General features: G+C 47.9%; 1 protein-coding gene across 2 annotated transcripts in view; it reads left to right on the forward strand.

Annotated features, from left to right (window-relative positions):
* Window positions 1–18,617, forward strand: part of LOC144126237 (salivary anticoagulant protein P23-like) — a 339,317-nt gene that overhangs the window by 70,154 nt on the left and 250,546 nt on the right. The gene's annotated exons all lie outside the window — the stretch shown is intronic.

The raw sequence follows: 18,617 nt of genomic DNA on the forward strand, positions 1-18,617 counted from the left end.
CGCCCATTGGAGGCTGGCCGGGGCTTTGGGGCCAACGGATTGTGATTCCTTGAACGGCGCGGTTGCACGGTGCAGCAGGCGGAGTCGAGGAGGTTTCCCTCGGTTGCAAGGACCAGGTTATTTTTTTTTTCGCCACAAAAAACGGATGGGGGCTCAAAGCCGCTCGCGTTTAACGTTGGCGGCTTGAAAGTAAAGCGGACGGACGACGCTTCAACGGGTTCCGCGCATTTCCGGAGGTACGGGGTCCACTGGATCGGGCTCTCTCACCCACTTGCATGTACCTTCAGATGTGTACTGTGAATGGATTAAATTAGCCGACAGCTCGAAGAGAACAGCTCGGCCCAACTGCCGAAGCTATTGAATGGAGCCGCAAACAAACGAGTTGGAGGAGAGCGGAGTCATGGTCTCTGCTGGTTGCAAATCTCTTTTTCTTAACTGCCTTGTATCTTGTCTCCCGTCCCTAATCAACGATTTTCGTTAAGTAGTTCGAAGTTGACTGGTAGAGCCGGGAACGTTTCTCCGGGCGAACGTACGAAAACACAAATGCTCTTTATACTGCGAACTGCCTTGTACGATCACCGACCATCGTGCCATCATAGTTTTTCATCGGCCGTGGCGATCATCTCACAAGCCTTAACAGGCTCCTTCAAAGGCTAACTAGCACTTAAGCGGCACTTGGAGTTCCTCTGCCGTTCGGCGCTTGTAAATCGAGGCACGTCAAAAACAAAACCACGGGGCATGCAAATCTCATAGACGGGAAGCGCCATAATAAATCGAAGCTCTCTTGGGCCGCCTGTGGCGCGGCCAAGCATCAGTTTTCTTTGCTTCCAACATCCAGGTTGTCTTTTGTCTGTCTTCCTTGTGTGATAAAAGTGCACTATCGGTTTCAAAACAAAACTTACTTCAATATTGAACCGCGCAACCTTCCTTTGTCAGCCTCAGAGATTCGTGGCTTCCATGGAGTAAGGAAAATTCCTCCAAGGCGGCGTCTCTTGTCCTATGACGTCATCACGCTTGTACTTGCCAGATTGGCCTGAGGCGGCGATACCTGTATTTTGGTTCTTGATATTTTCTACCTTACAGGAGCTTTGTTTTCAGTAAGAGTGGCGTTTTTGTGATCAAAAGCTGGTATTATATCGATACAAGCCAACTTCAATTTCTCCTCAGTTTCCCTTTAATGGCTCATGCTCGCGGCCACCGATCGTGTCCGTCCGTCCGTGACGCTTCGTTTAGTGGGAATAAAGATATGAGAAAAAGAATGATCACTTCAAATAGAGGAGAAAAAATAACCCTGGAAACTAAGTTTGGTGACTGTAAAGTGATTAGTTAGTTGCAGCCAAAATGTCAAAATTGCGTCGAAATAGCACAGACGTCGATATAGCCATGGGAACGGTGGGACGTCACATACACCGGAAGTCGTCACAGCGTAGTGAAATAACTCGGGAACTAATAAAGATAGGAGAAAAAAATGGTTGCATCGGGTAGAGGAGGCAAAAATAAACCTAGAAACCGTTTGATGACTATAGAGTAATTATTTAATTACAGTAAAAAATGTCAAAAAATTCCATCAAAGAAACGGTGAGACGTCGCATCCACAGGAAGTCGTCACAGCACGGTGTAAAAAAACACAATGGGCGAAAAAAACGCCGGATGTAGTAATTAGTAAATAATAAGGATTAGCAATTCATGTTAAACGGTAATTAATTAATTAACTGGTTAATAATTACTTAATGATAAATCACAGAGGCAGAAACAGTAGCAGCCAAAGTCGCGCAGAAAGCCTTTCGCCTCACGCAGTTTAGATCGTCGCAGTGCCCCGCCCCAATTTTCCCACCCCGCTTTACCGCGACCAAAGTACTCTGTAAACTAAAAATTAGCCAGTGCACAGCACTGAAGTCGCAATTACCGCATCCTTAATTGGAACACAATTTTTCTAAGAAAAATAGCGCTTGCCTTGCAGAGTAACCTAATCGAGATAACCACTACACTCAAAGGGAGGTGCCATTTGCTATCTTGAGAAACTTGGAGAGTGTTCACTGTATTTCAAGGCAATTCCAACGGCGACGTAAATCGTTATCACGCCAATTATTAAAATTGACGATCACCTCTGCACAGATACCGTGGCACAGGCGAACCCTACAGACAAAGAATATGAACCGTGAAAATATTTTACCCGAAGACATGTAGCTTTGTCAGTAATCGCAGCTTCTCCTCCACATGCGTAAATTCGTTAATGCGCGTATCTCTACTTGTTCATTCCTGTTAGTACTTGTTAGCTACTTGCTAGTAACAAACTCAGGACAGTCGTAACATGTGGTTGGCTTAGTCTGCTGCTAATCGAGCAAATGCATCAGTTGGGGTTGGCACTGATAACATTAGGCATCAGTGCAGTATTGCGCCGTCTAATAAACTTGCACAAAGCAGCATAGCTTTAGCTTTTAGCTGCATCTCCAGACTCAGACTGGAGCTTGTTCAGGTCGGTAGTAAATTCCATCAATTCATCCTCTGGAATCAAGCTGTAGATGACAGCAGCTGTCATGAAATTTTGGCTTTCAGGTTTGGGCCATCGTCTTCGTCTGCCTCGCCATCATCGCCTTTCTGGTGGCCCTCGGTGGGTGGTTGCCCAAGCATCCAGGCCGGAGAAGCTACAGCGAGCTCATCCGTGGAACCTGCAACTATGGCTGGGACCTGTTCGGCCTGCTCTTCGCTGAAAGTGCGGCGAGTCCTTAATTTTAAGGCGGCGAGTCCTTTGTTGTATTTACATGGCGAGTACTTGCCCTTTGAGACTGTCGATCTGGAAAGGTCAGTGCACTGTGAACACTGATTCTTAAAGGGACAAAACAACTACTGCAAACTACATAGAGTTGATCTTGTTATTAAATTAAGTCATTTCTCTCTTTCTTTAATGTTTCCTTGGACACAGTCCAAGAAGGGGCCGAGGCTGAAGACGACAGGACACCTGACAAGGGCCCCGGCCCCTTGCAAAATATACAAAAACACAAATAGCATAACAAAGTTTGGTCAAGCAGTCACCTATGATCAGGAAATGGGAATCAAAAAAATTCATTGGAGGCACTTAGACATATCTTAACTGCGGGAAGGCGAAAGCCGTTTGCCACTATTTGCACTGATTTGAATTTGAGCGGTGACGTCACGCTGCGCATGCGCAGTTGTTGCTTTGTGGCGGATCACACCACCCGCTACAGTGGGCAGTTCGCTCACAGTCCAGTTGGCAGGTTGTGATCACGTGACAAGGTCGCGTGACCTAAAATGTAACTGGCGGACAAACACACGTGACCTAAAATTTAACGGACGGACAAGGTCACGTCACCTAAAATGTATCGGACGGACGCGAGTATGAGCCATTAAAGGCTATAGCCTTAATACAATAAGAGACTAGTTACTCTCCGAAAAATATCTCATTTTAGACATTTTCCCTTTCGATACAATACGATAATAAGTACAAAATAAAACAGAGCTAAATGTTACATTGCAAACATTGTCTACAGCATCTAATGAAATGCAAGCACCGCACGCCAGTTATGTGGCGTTTTCTGGCTACGTTGATGTTTTTCTAGCAGTAAAAGACGCCTTTATTGCTGCGAAAAGTGCATTTAAAAATCTTCCCGCAACTCGATTAAACTTGTGACGTCTGATAAAAAAGCACCATGTGATCTGCAGCTGGATGTGAATGGCGTTACAGTCTAGCCTCAGGGATCCGCGCAACAAAGAACTCTGACAATGTACCGCAGTTTAACTTCCGAAATTGGTCGGTGGTGGGGATACCTTTATTTCAAAATTTTTGCCGTTCCTAGTTTATACAAACTCAGTTTTGTTATTACAGTAGAGCCCTTGTCAATAAGTACATATTTTTCACCATTAGTTATCTACCGCGTTCTTTTAAGAGATCTCCCGACGGTGAAATATTGATGCACTTGCCTATACCGCCTTCGTTTCCGGCGCCGTTATGAATTAGGTACGCTTCAGTGAAAGCGTCTCAGGCCGATTGACTTGTTGTGAAACTGAGAAGGGAGCAATGCAAGCACCGCTGGCACTGCAGTGTTCTAAAGAAGGTATGGCGCCTTCACCGTATCACCCCAGCTGCGCATCCATCCGTGTACTAGTTTCGGTACCCGCCGAGGTGGCTCAGTGGTTACGGCGCTCGGCTACTGATCCGGAGTACCCGGGATCGAATCCGACCGCAGCGGCCGTGTTTCGATGGAGGCGAAACACAAAAGGCGCCCGTGTGCTGTGCGATGTCAGCACACGTTAAACAGCCCCAGGTTGTCGAAATTATTCCGGAGCGCTCCACTACGGCACCTCTTTTTCTCTCGTTCCTTCACTCCCGCCTTCCTCACGATGAGGTTGAAGTGCCCACCGCGAGGTGAGACAGTTACCGCGCCTTTAATTTCTTAATAACCGATCACTTTTCTGCACTAGTTTCGGTGCTTCAGACAGTCCGCGCATGCGCAGATGGCACCAGCCCAACCCACTAAACGGCGAAGTATACACGGTAACTTTCGACTAGAGAGACTTAGCACGGTGCGATCCGCGACCGCTACCGTGATCTGCTTCCGCGGGGATCAAGCTTCGCTAAATGGTTTGTATGCGCTTTCGGAGCCATTTCCGCACGTGCAGCTGGCGCCTAGGGCAGCCGCTCTGTAGAGCAGCGCTATGCTAAAACTCTCTATTATCAAGTAAGAACTGTATAACCGCTAAAAAAAAAGGCGCAATCATGCACCGCTTGCACCAATGCCGAGGTTGTGGTTGTCGTTGGCTATAAACGTGGAATTAGCATTGCGTTAATTCTCCCGGCAATTGCTCCACCATACCAATACATGAAATGCAAACTAAAGCCAAGAGAATGGCATACTCCTGTGGTCTAGCCACAGGATTAACACCAGGGCGCACAAAAGTCCTAAGTTTCCACTATTTGAACACGAGTTCAGTGTTTTAAAGGACTCGTTAGATAAGGAGGGACGACTGCCTCCTGATCGTCCGGTTCCCACGCGTGCAAACATAGCTTTACAGAGAAGCGAGCACCACCCGGCTCTCCGCTGCGGGTGCTGCTCCGATCCTGCAAACGGCGCCCAAACGCAGCCGTACCCTGCATCTTTAAACTCTTTGCACAGGCAGCCCACGGCTCTTTCCCCGTACAACGCAGCAGCTGCTTATGGCGGCGTGGCTCATAACGGTTCTCGTGATGGCCAACACGTTCGGCAGTCTGCTCAAGTCACGGCAAGCGGTCTTCAACTTTCGACCGGAGGTGGACAGCGTGGAGGATCTAGCGAACAGACCCGACCTGACGCCCTTCATCCCCGGCGGCACTGTCTACGAGGTGATTCCACAGGTACGCCATTGCTTGTTTCATGGCAAAAAGGGGAAATATATACAGGGTGTTTCAGGGATGACTTTAAGCAATTTTGAAAAATAGGCTTTCTGGAGTAAAAATATGGCTTTTGTGGCATAGTATTACCAGTTAGCGGACACTGGGAGGCCGGTGAATTGCCTTACACAGCAAGTTGGTCAACTAATTTCTGATAATTAACTTTTTAACTATCCCAGCTAGGCAACCGGTTGCAATTAGAGATTTTTAGCCGTTCGTTAGTAACAGTGATATCAGTTTTTAAAATTTCAAAAACGCGATTATCATGGTGCTGCGGCTCGACAAGTTTCGGCTACACCATGCAAAAATACATGCGCTTTCGAAAAGCATCCAGGTAAACCAACCTTTCCAGTCACGTAACTATTCAAAAAAAGCTAAATTTTGTTGAGCCACAGCGGCAAAAGTAATCGAGTTTTGTAAATTCTAAAAACTGATATGGCTATTACTAACGACCGGCTAAAAACCTGTAGTTGTAACTAGGCGCCTAACACTAATATTTAAAAGGCGAAGAATACATGATATCGCTTTGGTGAGACCAAGTGAGTGTGAAATGAATTGCAGTAAAGGCTTTGCACATTTTAGGGCATGCCTCATAGATGGCGAAACTCGCGCTTATTATTAGGCGTTGGCCAAGACCCTTAATTCCCTCCAAAGGAGTTTGCACCTTAAGGATATGTTACTACGCTTATTGGTTTATTGGTCTATTGTGATGATGACGACTACGTCTATAACGCGCACCTTTGCATCCCCCAAATTTGGTGCAAAGAAGGGCTATCACATCCATATTGTGCGGTATGATATCTACAAAAGCGCCCTATTCCCGACTGCGTTGCAGCTTCACGGGTGTTGAATGCTTTACAACTGAACAAGAACCGACCGCTTTAAAACACGGTGGTCAATTCTGTGGTGCATAAACACTCAGAAGAAAGACGCATACTCCCTATTAAAAGCCAACGACGACCCTTCTCAATACATACTAGAATTATGACATTCTCTTCTATAATTATGATGCCCAGATCTCTTTCATGACATATCTGCATCTGTCTGCAGTCGAGTTACATTTCTGATGTCGGCATGAAGGTGACTGCATTATTTGGAATCTATTCGGAAAAGAAAAAAAAAAGCTCTTCCAAGGCAGCCAACCTTAAGCAAACCCGCTCACGCGATAACGCGATGTTAGCACCTGCCCCATAATTAAAGGAAAGGAATACAACCAGTGTGACGCATTACATCTCATGTCCACTGAGCACGCGTTACTTGTTACCCATAGATATTGCGCGCTATTTCAATGCTGCAAATGACTTTCTCCCTTCTTATCCTGTCATTTCTGTAGTCCAAGAAATCATCTTTCAGTTTCTGAGTAATTTCTCACCCTGCTATGAGGTGGTGATTTTTGGTGCGGGAATGAAAGGCGCGGTGCGCGACTTTTCTTAGTGAGCATGGAGACTCCCCAATATTCGGACCGTCTCGTAATACTACCTGGATTGTGTCGTTTTTCAGGCCGTCGCGATCATTTTTTTTTCAATATTGGTAGTTTCAGTGAGCGCGAGGGTGATGACAGGTAGTTTGGGTTAGTTTTTCACGATGATTACTTTTATAGACAACCAGCCCAAGAACACCAATTGCTGTCCACCGGGAAGAATTTCTTTTCTACCTGTACCGCTGTACTAGTTTTTTTGTGTGAACGGACATGTTATAGGCATGCCCGCAGTATTATTGCCGCTCTTTCTCATTTCTCTACTTCATGTGGCCAAGATGTTGCACGGCTATCTCTAGAAATACCGCCGTTCATCCCGAAAAAATAACTTGCGCCTGACCATAGCTCCGTGCAGTGAAGCCAATCGATCACCCGGTGCGCTGAAGGCCACCGCGGTGGCTCAGTGGTTATGGCGCTCAGCTGCTGACCAGAAAGACGCGGGTTCGATCCCGGCCGCGGCAGTCGAATTTCGATGGAGGCAAAATTATAGTACTGTGCGATGTCAGTGCAGGTTAAAGAACCCCAGGTGGTCGAAATTTCCGAAGCCCTTCACTATGGCGTCCCTCATAGCCCTAGTCGCTTTGGGACGTTCATACCTCATAAATCAATCAAATCCCCCGCCTTGTACCGCTGGTCGCTTTACCACAGAGCGGCGCCAGTGACGTCATGTGAATGTCTCCTATTCACTCACTAGCGATGTGCGTACTGATGCGTCTCTAGTGCGGCTACAAGAGCAACGCAGTGCATGAGCTCCTCGCTCCAAGCGTGCTCTGTTTAGTACAAATAAGTATGGATCCCTTTCGATTTTCGATTAACACGATTCGACTATATCTAAAGAGGAGTTGTTCGTCATTTAATTTCCAGAACATAACGTTAAATGCGGGAAGCAGCGCTAAATACAAGGCCGTGAGAATGGTACGCATGCGCTGTGTAGTCTTGTCGCAGCCTTGTTTTTAGCGCTGTTTTCTTCATCTAACATCATGCACCAAGTATCCCGCCAAAATTCCCTCGCAAAGTATGCTATAGGAGCACATGCTCGCTGGACTAAGGTAAAAGTATGCTGGCAGCTTCATCTTAGCACCACGCCTTAATATCAGTCCAGCGTACACATCCGAGACAAGCTTTGTGCTTGTGAAGGGAAGACCACTTCCTCGAGAAGGATTTCAGGCGCTATATCATATTAATAACTAGATTCCGTTCGATCCACGCTATTCGAACTCCAGCGACCACAGACATGAGGAGCACCCTTCGCTCCCTCCATTGTCACACCCTTCTGCATCCTTTCCCTCACTGCGCTGCTCAAGCGCCTACCGAGAGTGCATTTATTGCAGCGCCATCTCTTTCCTCACAGAACATTTGAATTTTTGTGGATCTGGTGCTGCTTATAAATATTAGAAGGCTATTATAAATATTAGAGGGCTAGACACCATAACTGTACCACATATGGTCACACACGGCTATCAATGGTTGGGCTGAAGGTCGTTCAAGGTCGTCGTGCTGTCTACCCGAAGACTGACTTACCTAGCGTAGTGAAGATTGTCGCTTCAAAATATTGAAAGGACATGCGTCGGAACAGCCGAGTCATCCGAAACGACGACGGCGGTTTAGCAACAGATACACCCGGTGACAAGGAGCCCTCGTCACATTGGTGAGAGCGCCTATATCCCGGCCCCATAGGGCCAGGAAGCCACCCTGTTCAGCCTAGGTGACCTTATATAGAATAGTCGAACACGAACAAACTGTAAGTCATAAAGAATAATGTTGAAGAGGCCTTTTGACCTCATACTGGTGGCTCCCATAAACGGTACTCCCGTCTTGCATGCGACGCATTAAAAACGAACGCCCTTTCATTACGCCAAATAAAGCTTCTTCGGTAGCCCCTTTGAATTTCACTGCAATATTTTGCTCCAAAATTCCGCATGCTCTGCGAATTCTCGTGGTCCAGTTTTCTGTTTTCTTTTTTCTCCCAAAAACAACATCACGCAGAGAATTCCCTCAGCGGCGGTGAAGGCGGTGTGGGACAGAGCGCGGAGCCGACGGTCCATGCCCGTGCTTGGCAAGATCTTCTCGGACGAAACGCTGTCCGCTGTTGCCACGGGGCGAGCTGCGATTATCTCAGAGCAGGAATCTCTTCTCTACTGGATGGCCAGCTTCTGTGAGCGCCGAAATGTGCGCAATTTCGTCATGGGCAGTCGGCCCATCGAGTCGAACGCCGCCAGCCACATGTACTCCAGGCACCTAGATCAACGCTTCTACACGCGACTCACCTCCCAGTAAGCATCCCTCCTCCGAAGCTGGCAGGGGTATCAAGGAAAAGGGTTCTCATGCTGGATCGAAATGAGCAGTGAATGGTAGCTACTTTCAACTTCGCTAGAACTTTCCCGTCTTTCATGAGTATACATATTTTATTTGAAGAGGCAACAGAACACTGCTATTTTCGTAGCAGTATACGGTATATGCCTATTAGACTTCAGATTTGCAATACCCTTTCAGGCAACTGTTAGTGCTCTAGCTTGTCCTAGTAACAAAACATGCACCTTCCGAGTAATCCGATGGACGCGAAACGCACAAGACTTCTGTGTGCTATGCGGTGTCAACGCATCATCGGGGACAAAAGTAACAGACCACCCCTCTAAGTTCCGACCCGTGCCGCTCTGCGTGGGGGCGCCACCTGACAAAGCTCTTCTGCTGTCGAAACGCGCCCACTGCGCCGGTCTCGACATCACAGGCGCTTTGTCAGGTGGTGCCCCCACGCAGACTGGCACGTGCCGGAACTTGGAGGGGGGTCTGTCACTTTTGCCCCCAATGGTACGTTAAAGAGCCCGAGATGGTCGACGAGCTTCGCTCACGATTCAGCAGTGCTCTCCCACGGCATGTGCTGCGCGGTGCACATGTATAGCGTTTTATGCGTGGCATACTGAAATGCACATTAAGGAAAGTCGGGGTTTGGCGCAGGTTCCGCCGCCTGCAGGAATCCGGCCTTTGGACCAAGTGGATGGAGGAAAGCCGGGGAAACTGGCAGCGCTGCATCAACACCGGTGACTTAACAGTGAACAGCCTGAGCCTCAGTGACGTCACGCCCTTCTTCTTGCTCTGGGGTGCCATGTGCGGAATGGCCTGCTGCGCGTTCATCTGCGAGCTGCTTGGCGAGAGGATGTACGACCGCGGACTCCTCCTGGTGAGCCGTCGGGGACGCGCAGCTGCTCCGAGAGCTCACCGTGGAATTCGGCGCCTGGTTGCCCCCATTGCAGCCAACCAGGGCTATTAAATGCAACGCACATTCACAATTCTAGATAGGGCCGTATTTACAGAGCATTTCGAAACATATAACTTCAGATTGCGGTGAAAGGGTTAGCGTGAGGACCCCTAGCAGTAGAGGAAACAGCACTAGTGGTAGAGGAAGTAGATATAAACCCGCACAATCACCCTGCATGCCAAAAGGTAGGGTAATATCACTTCTTGCCTTCAGCCTTGTTTAGTCAGAATGGTAAAGTTTCCGTTCTGCAAGCTACAAGGTTTCACTTCAGCGATTCGAGAATGTTATCTGTGCTAGCAGACTGTCCATGTAGCGCTTCAACGCAATCGCAAATAAAAAGCTGCGTGTTAACACTGTGTTCCTTCGATCATCTAGCTGGAGTGTGTGACATGAGCATGCACTTGTACTAATCAATTTTCTCGTGTTCCCGGCGTGCGTTCACACGTTATCGGCTCTTATCAGGTGATTTCATCGTAATAAACAATTTGCAGTGTCCTGAAAAGTAACGGCGAATTACGACCTTATATGTCAAAAATGTCCTCCGGGTTATAAGTAGCTGTTGTATTGTATCAAAAACTTCAAAAATAAACGAATGCCTGATCATCTGCTTAATCTTCACTCATGTGCCATACGTAAATTGTCTCGTTTACCGTCACGGTGTGACACAAGGTCATTACTGTAGGGTGTTATTTTAATGTCCCTCTTAAGCGTTCGTGTAATATGTTCCAGAAGAACATAGCATCACTGCACACAACGAAGCAATAGTCAATGGTCTCCGCCGTATTGCAAAGGCGGCAATTCATCGTCCATGGCACTAACCTCCTTAGCGTGAAGCCATGCCTTGATAAGCAACGTCAATGTGTGCAATTTAAAGAAGAACGTTTTTGCAGCAGATGAAATGAACATTTGCTTAGAGCGTTTTAAAACACTGGCGTTAAGAAACTCCAAAAAAGGTTGCCGATTCAACGGTATAGGGAACAAATACTCAGCAAGTACCTGAGACATCTGCCTTCTGGAGAGGCCATACAGGTAATCTAAAGAAAAGTCAAAGTGAGAAAATTGCAAATGTCAGCAGCTTCCTTATGGAATCTCCATAAAGGCCCTTTACGAGCCTGTCCAGTCGGTGCGAATAGGAAAGGCGACATAAAAAATGTTGCAGATTCGAGCCCGAGCAAACACTGACAGTTCCTGACTCATCCATTCCTGGGTTTGTCGCCTCGTGGGCATTATCTGTAAATCCCAGTAGGCTCCACAGTTACGAATTTGGTGCATAGTTATTCCTAGTTACTGAATGGCAACGCAGTCCCAGCTTATGCCACCTAAATGACTTGGCCTAGCACCCCAATGGCACAACCAAAATCGTTTGGATTGATCGAAATTAAGAGCCGCTGATACCTTTCAAAATTGTTCACTCAAATTTAATGCCTCAAGTACACTCTTTTTGTCAGAATAAAAGTGGGCGACGTCATCAGCATACGCTAAAAACTTAATTTCTCAATGAGCCCGGGAGAAACCACGTATAGTCGCGCTGTTAATAATACTGAGGCAGAATGGTTGAAGATATAGGACAAACAACAAAGGCGTTAATGGACAACCTTGGCGGACAGATTTCAGTTGTATCGGTTTGATTAGCTCTTCCTTAACAATTAGCCTTATATACGGCTCCTGATACATAGCTTGCACGTGACGTCACTTCCGCCCCCATCAAGCGCTGGCGGCCAAAGAGTTTCTTACTATTAACTAGAGGGAAAGCTGGCGGCGCTGCACCTGAGCCACCATGGCCGCTCAAAGCATCATGGAGCGGAGAGCTGCTTGGTGCGGGACAGTGGGGTTTTTCAGGAACAGAGAGTGGCGCTGCTGAGATGTCCCGTTCCGTCCACGGCGCAGATGACTTTGGCGCAAACGTACTGCGCAAAAGCCATGGTAGCGAAAACGCAACAGCACACGACGCCAATAAAAGGGTTTTTGTTTCCGAAGTGCCATTAAAAAACCTCTTAAAGTGTTGAGATGACAAAATATTTTTAAAAACATATTTTTTTTTTTAAAAAAAGCGCCTGTTAAGCACGAAATGTTAGATTTTGTTGTCTGCAATACTTGGCCAATAGGAGAGCAAGCCATCGCTTATTTTGGGCGAACTTTATATTTACATGCTTTTCCGCTCGTTTGTTGCAATTTATAGACAAGATATTGAATGTTAGGGCATTCTTAATCATCGAACAACGTTTGTTTTTTCATTAATTTTTGGCCAAAAGTTGTGGTTCTGCAGCCGCTAGCTCTCCGCCCCATGATGCTTAGAGCGCCCATGGTTGCTCAGGCGGTCTCGAGGAAACTCCATGCAAACTCTCATAGGCGGGTGCCAGCTTTCCCTCTAGTTAATAATGGTAAGAAACTCTATGCTGGCGGCCACGCTGCCGAACCGTTCAGCCGTCCCCGTCCATCCGCCCTGCATGCGATGCCTGACCGCTCCTGGAACGCTTTGGATTATTTTCCTATCCTTTCGGGCACGATGCGTACTCCACAGAAGAATGGGCCATTTAGTGCAGGCTACTACTATGAAATTATTCGATCGGCGCGCGTACGCTACGCAGACAAAATGAAAATTTGCGACGACATGGGTCCGTACACGCTGCGTCCGGTAGTCGACACGGCGATATGGGCGTTGATGTGTTTCCTGAAGTGACGTAGGGGACAACAAGTACTCTTCCAACTTTGTGACGTTGGAAGAAATGAAAGCCTTCAAATCATTGGAGGCACACAGGGATTTCTCTAGCAGGTGGGTGAGAAGCCCGTCTGCGATGCGTCTACGAGGCGAGAAGCTCGGCCTCGCCACGCCTTTTTTCTCTCTCGTCGTTGCTCGCTGCGGTCGTGGCGATCCGAACCGGCTTGCCTAGTGATGCAGCCAAGATGCAGGGACGTGGGACCAAGTCTGGGTTTGTGTTGTCAAAAAAATCGGATGGTGTCAATCAAAACAGCAACATACACTTCAGGGTGTAGTCCTTGCTTGCCACATTTCGCAAACAATTTGTTCACGACACACTAATTGGAACTAATACAGTATCGGAACTAATACAGTATGTCCGCAATAGAAAGTGGGAGGCAAAAAACTAACATGATAAGATGCTTGAAAAAACCCCATCAAAACAAGTGCAAGGCAAGAGGACCTCTAGGCTATTGTGCTGTGCATTGCACACCGCGTATTCTTCGTCCACTAATACTACTTCCGGACTTCGGGCCCATTTTTTCGCACTACAGTTGGTTTAACTGTTAAAACTCTGACACTTCTTCCCTAATGGCTCCCCAACTACCAAGTCCAGCTTTCTCGGGCAAAAATTTTTGAATTCGAAAATTGTAAGACACTGTATGGAAATATTGAAGGTAATGGCCCATTCTTCGGATATGCGGCAAAATCTTTCTTTTAAAGCGTTGCCAGCGATCGCATCGAACAGTTAAGACTGCCATAGAAAAGCAATAGGGAACGCTTTTGACAATAGCAAAAACGTGAATAGAAAAAAAAAACTAAAAAAAGACTGACTTCGGGTGATCTGCGGATATATCGATTGTTAAAGTGACATCTTACATTATATGAAAAAAAAATGCGTTCATAAACGGTCCCCCGCCAAAAAATGCTTTTGTTCAGAATCGCAGGGTATGTTAGGTTTGATAACAATGACAATTACGTCTTCTGCCTATCTATCTGCTTGGACAGATATCTTTGAGGACGCCACGTCTAAAACCCCTCAATGAACTAGCCAGGTCCTCAATAGTTAATCTTTGGGGGGACATCTTTAATAAAATTTGTTTGAATCAGTTGGTTCGTACTTCAATCATAAGAGGGCAGCCCCCACCCTGTCTTCAGTGTTGCTTCCATGGTTATTTCTGCGTACCGTTCCTAGAGTCACTGGAAAAACTATACCGTTCCGATTTCGCGCTGCCCTCTTACGGACATCTTAGTTTGCGTCAACAGACGCTTTCATTAAAGACGATTGTTATTTCTATAGAAAAATACAGGTGGGTTCTGTCTATAAGCTTAGAACTTGCCGATATCGGCAGTCTTCCTTTTAACAGTCGTCATCGGCAGTTTATCGATTATGAAGTGTTTACAAAGCGCTGCATATCTTCCGCCTTAGCGTTTCGTCTCCATCGAAACGCAGCCGCCGCGGTCGTGTTTGAAACCGGGAACTCCGGATCAGTAGCCGAGCGCCCACCTGCCGAAGCACTGAAGTAGATTTCCGTCACTAACATTACTGGATACTTACGGTTGGCAAAGAAAGCAAATTAGAGCTTGTAGTGGTATATCTAAGCAAACGAAGAAAATTCTCTGCAATCCGGGTGGCATCTCTCCAATCGGCTTTTCTGAAATCGATATTAGCGGTCAACGGTCTGTCTCGAGGACAACATTGCGTCCGTATACACAGAATGATGAAACCTTTCGCTCCCAAACGCAGCAGCCATAGCCTGCTATTCTATATCTGAAAGTATCTTCGTTGTGTTTCTGTTAGGATGCGTGCGGCATAAGCATTAGACTTCTAAGACTACTTGTAACGCTGGCAGAAAGCCGTGCCGATTCCATTTTGCGAAGCATTAGATGTTACCTTCGTCACTCTTATGTATGATCAAATATCGCCAGTACAGGGCCCTTGCTCAGACTTCCGCAAATCAGTTGTCATTCTTCAGCGTGGTTTACCGTCCATACGATCCTTCTTTATCAACTCGCGCATCAGTTTCGTTCGATCTGTAAATGGTGGAGAATACTTTACAAAACAGTTCACGACACCAAGCATGCGCTGCGCCTCTTGCTTGTCAGCTGGCGATGACATATATACTTGAGAGAGAGCCGACCATGGAGGCTTCTGGCGTATGCCGTCTTCCGCATTAACGGTCCCTTCCGCACCCCTTCAGAGCTCTTCCGCTTTAGCCAGGGTATGTTATCCTGCAGCAGCTTTTGCCTTAATCATAATTGGTTCAAAAAACTATAGTTTGTCACGAGATGCATGACTTTGTCATAGTGCCAAAGTTGCAGGAATGAGACACCTTCGTGAGGTCCCTGAACAACTGTTCGACTGGCTCACCTGGAACTTAGACACAAACAGGTAGCGCCCATGTACTTCGTTTAGGTGCGCTGCACTGTAAGTGTCGAATGCGACGATGACAGTTGCATAACTCTCCCGGCTCTCGTCGTCACCGAAGGTGAAGTTGTAAGTTTCCAATGCGTCGTCGCCTGCCACAGTTACCAGTAAAGAAATCTTCGCGGCACCCTGTCGAGGCTGCTTGTATGGCTCGGAAGCAACCAAGAAAAATTCACTTCTGTTTGAAAAGTTTCCACTGCTTACTGACTTCGTCGGGGAAGTGTAGTGGCTGCGGGGGCTTCACAAGTTCCACGCTTCTTCACCATGAGCACGGTGGCAGTGGCGTCTGTATACTGCTGACATCATGCATCGTTCGTGGTGTCGACAGAGTAACCGCCGGGACCAGTTCTGAGAAACGAACACGCCCCTAGCGTTTATTTCCGCTCATTTTGTACCCGTGACGTGAAAGGGAACACAGCATGCGCGCCGAAGACACTGCACGCATCGCATTCGGCTTATCTACATGATACACTAGCAGTTACGAAGATTTTGATCGAGGTTTCAATCTCTTCTACTTGCTAACCTCACCCCCCCCCCCCCCCCCCCCCCAACATTGCTCACAGCATCAATTACTATGCTTGACAATGGGAATATATACTTCCGCTGCAAAGAGTAAGGATTCCGCATATTTAGTAAATCTACTCCGAAACTTGGGCAGCATACCCTCCACCTAAAAGCCCTAGAGTGCAGCTTATTCATTTTTTACTCCCATGTGCGCTTATTTTTGTTTAGCTTGTACTTACACTGTAAACTTTGTGGTTTAACGGCCCGAAGCGACAGATAGGCTTTGCGGGATGCCGTAGTAGAGGGCTCAGGATTAATTTAGACCACTTGGAGCTTTTTAACGTGCGCTGTCATTGCGCAGCACAGGAGCGTTTTTGTATTTCGCCTCCAACTATAAGGCTGTCGCTGCCGGGGTCGAACTCGCGACCTCGGCATAACCAGCCGCTCGCCAAAGCCAGTGAGCCACCGCGGCGGGTCTGACGCGATGTGCCATACGAGTCGGAAAATAACTGCAATGTCATCGATGCGATCAATAACGTAAATATGTGATGCAGTAAGGGGGGAATTTTGGCTTACACAAGCGCGCATTTCCACAGCCACTTCCCGTGGTAAGAGGCTTGCAAAATTGAGACGCAAACTGTCCAAAAAACGTGGCTCTGCCTGCACATGAATGCGAATGAAAGACGTTTAGCGGCCTCGCAACTACCGTGAAGCAGGAGCCTGTAGCCAAGGCGTTATCTTCCACGGAGAAAAATGAAAGCAAAGAGCCGGTGCCGCTTTCGCTGCTGCGAGGAGGCCTTCGTCGCACGTAGTTCCTCGGCCATGCTACGCCGCCGATCGGCATCTTGCGCGGCGGCGAGCACAACTAGGTCTCGCCTGCGCCGCGGTGTCGAGCCTCGCGAATGCGACGAGTGTTCTTCGTATCACCCATATGCACTGCGGCAGAGCACTGCTGCGCCATCCATGCGCGCTGGTTTTAGAGCGAAAGCTCTACTTCACGACCAAAGCTGAAATGAAATTGGTTTTTGGGGAAAGGATATATGGCGCAGTATCTGTCTCACATATCGGCGGACACCTGAACCGCGCCGTAAGGGATAAAGGGGGACTGAGAGAAGAAAGATGTGCCGTTGTGGAGGGCTCAGGAATAATTTCGACCACCTGGGAATCTAACGTCCACTGACATCGTACAGCGCACGGGCGCCTTATGCATTTCGCCTACATCGAAACGCGGCCGCCGCGGTCGGGTTTGAACCCAGGTACTCCGGATCAGTACCCCAGCGCCCTAACCACTGAGCCACCGTGGCAGGTGCTGCAAAAAGCCAAATGATCGCTGAAGCCTTCACTTTTAATAAATAAATAAATCCTGCCGCAACTTGGATACGAACCAGCGGCGGCGCGAATAGATCACCTTCGCTGGCCACTCCATGAGAGCACTATGCCACCGCCGCAGTTTTTTTCTTTACTGCATGGAACCACACCCACCCTGACAAGCTTCAAGCTCGACTTAATCAGGTCGCATCCCGCAACTCGTCATGCGCAATCACACCCGCCGATCACGCCTCGTGTTAAACTGAAACATATCCTGACGCTGCGCATTGCACGTCACGTTTTGATCAACTTCCATCTGCGGCGTAAACAGATCAGATCAGCTTAACCTCGATTATTTTATTAGCCTCAGTGTAATATCGCCGCCAGACGTGCCGACGACCCAGGAAAGCAAAGCCATGAGCCAATCAGGCTAGACACATGTTTTCGCACGTCTACTCTGTTTAACTGCGTTAAAGCCCTACCATTTTTTCGGTTCATTGTTCCCCTGGCCGCCCGCAAAGGGAATCTTGGCTGAGCTCCCTCTCATACTTTTGTTTCCGAGCTGCAGTCGATCGGGGGGGGGGGGGGGGGGGGGGGCAGAATCGATTATACCGAATCACGTGGCCTTCGCGGCTCCGACTGCGCAAGCGTTGTGCCCTCGCTCTTCTGTCTACGACAGCATCCCTCCATCTAATGCGATAGCATTCAGGTTGTCATTAAAAAACTTCCGGCTTCTGCTGAACGATAGAGAGGGTTTCGACAGCTTCAGCGCCACTAAGTTTCAAAATCTGCGGACTAGAATGGTAGGGAAGCTTCCGTTACATTATATGAGATACAGAGTTACTAATCCCTTCTCATTTTCTGGGGTGGGCCGACTTCCATATGTCATCGCATTTTCTTCTCCGAGAATGCGGTTAAGAAGGGCCCCAAGTTTTTTTTTTCCCATTCGCCGCCCCTCTATTCGTCCTCTCATCTCTCTCTACTGGCGGCTTCAATCGGCGAGCTTGAACGGACCTCATCCACGCGACGGCTCACGGTGGGCTTCGTGAAACGGCTTACACCGTAATATAGGCTAAACTGAACGATACGAATCCCATCAGGGGCATTTTTTTTCTTCACAGGCGTGGCCTAAGTGGGTGGTGGTACCACCCCATGTTTTAGCTGATGGGTCGTATGCTAACAATTATGTCCCTCTCAGCTCCCGGCTGCCCGTGAGAATGCGGCGCAGGAGAGCGAGTGCCGCCAGGAGGCATCACCCAGAGCATCCCTCCGCGCCGGCTGCCCCCCCCTTGAGTGTATTTAAATAAACTAGCAGCTGCTTTATTTTGAGAGGAAGGCAAATACCGCTGTGGGGGGAAATGGGGATAGAACGTTAGTGACATGTCAAGGTCCAAGTCAGTGCACTCTCCACTTTTTAAGGCTGGAACAAATCAAAAGGGCTTTAGTCGGCACCCCTACACCGCCCTGATCAGGCCGTTGTGTCTATTGTATGCAGCAAATAGAAGCTGCACGTTGGTATCTCTGAGCAGCGCAGTAAGGTATCTGTGCGCCGCAGGGACT

Source organism: Amblyomma americanum, chromosome 3 (genome assembly GCF_052857255.1).
Source record: "Amblyomma americanum isolate KBUSLIRL-KWMA chromosome 3, ASM5285725v1, whole genome shotgun sequence".
NCBI classification, from domain to species: Eukaryota; Metazoa; Arthropoda; class Arachnida; order Ixodida; family Ixodidae; genus Amblyomma; species Amblyomma americanum.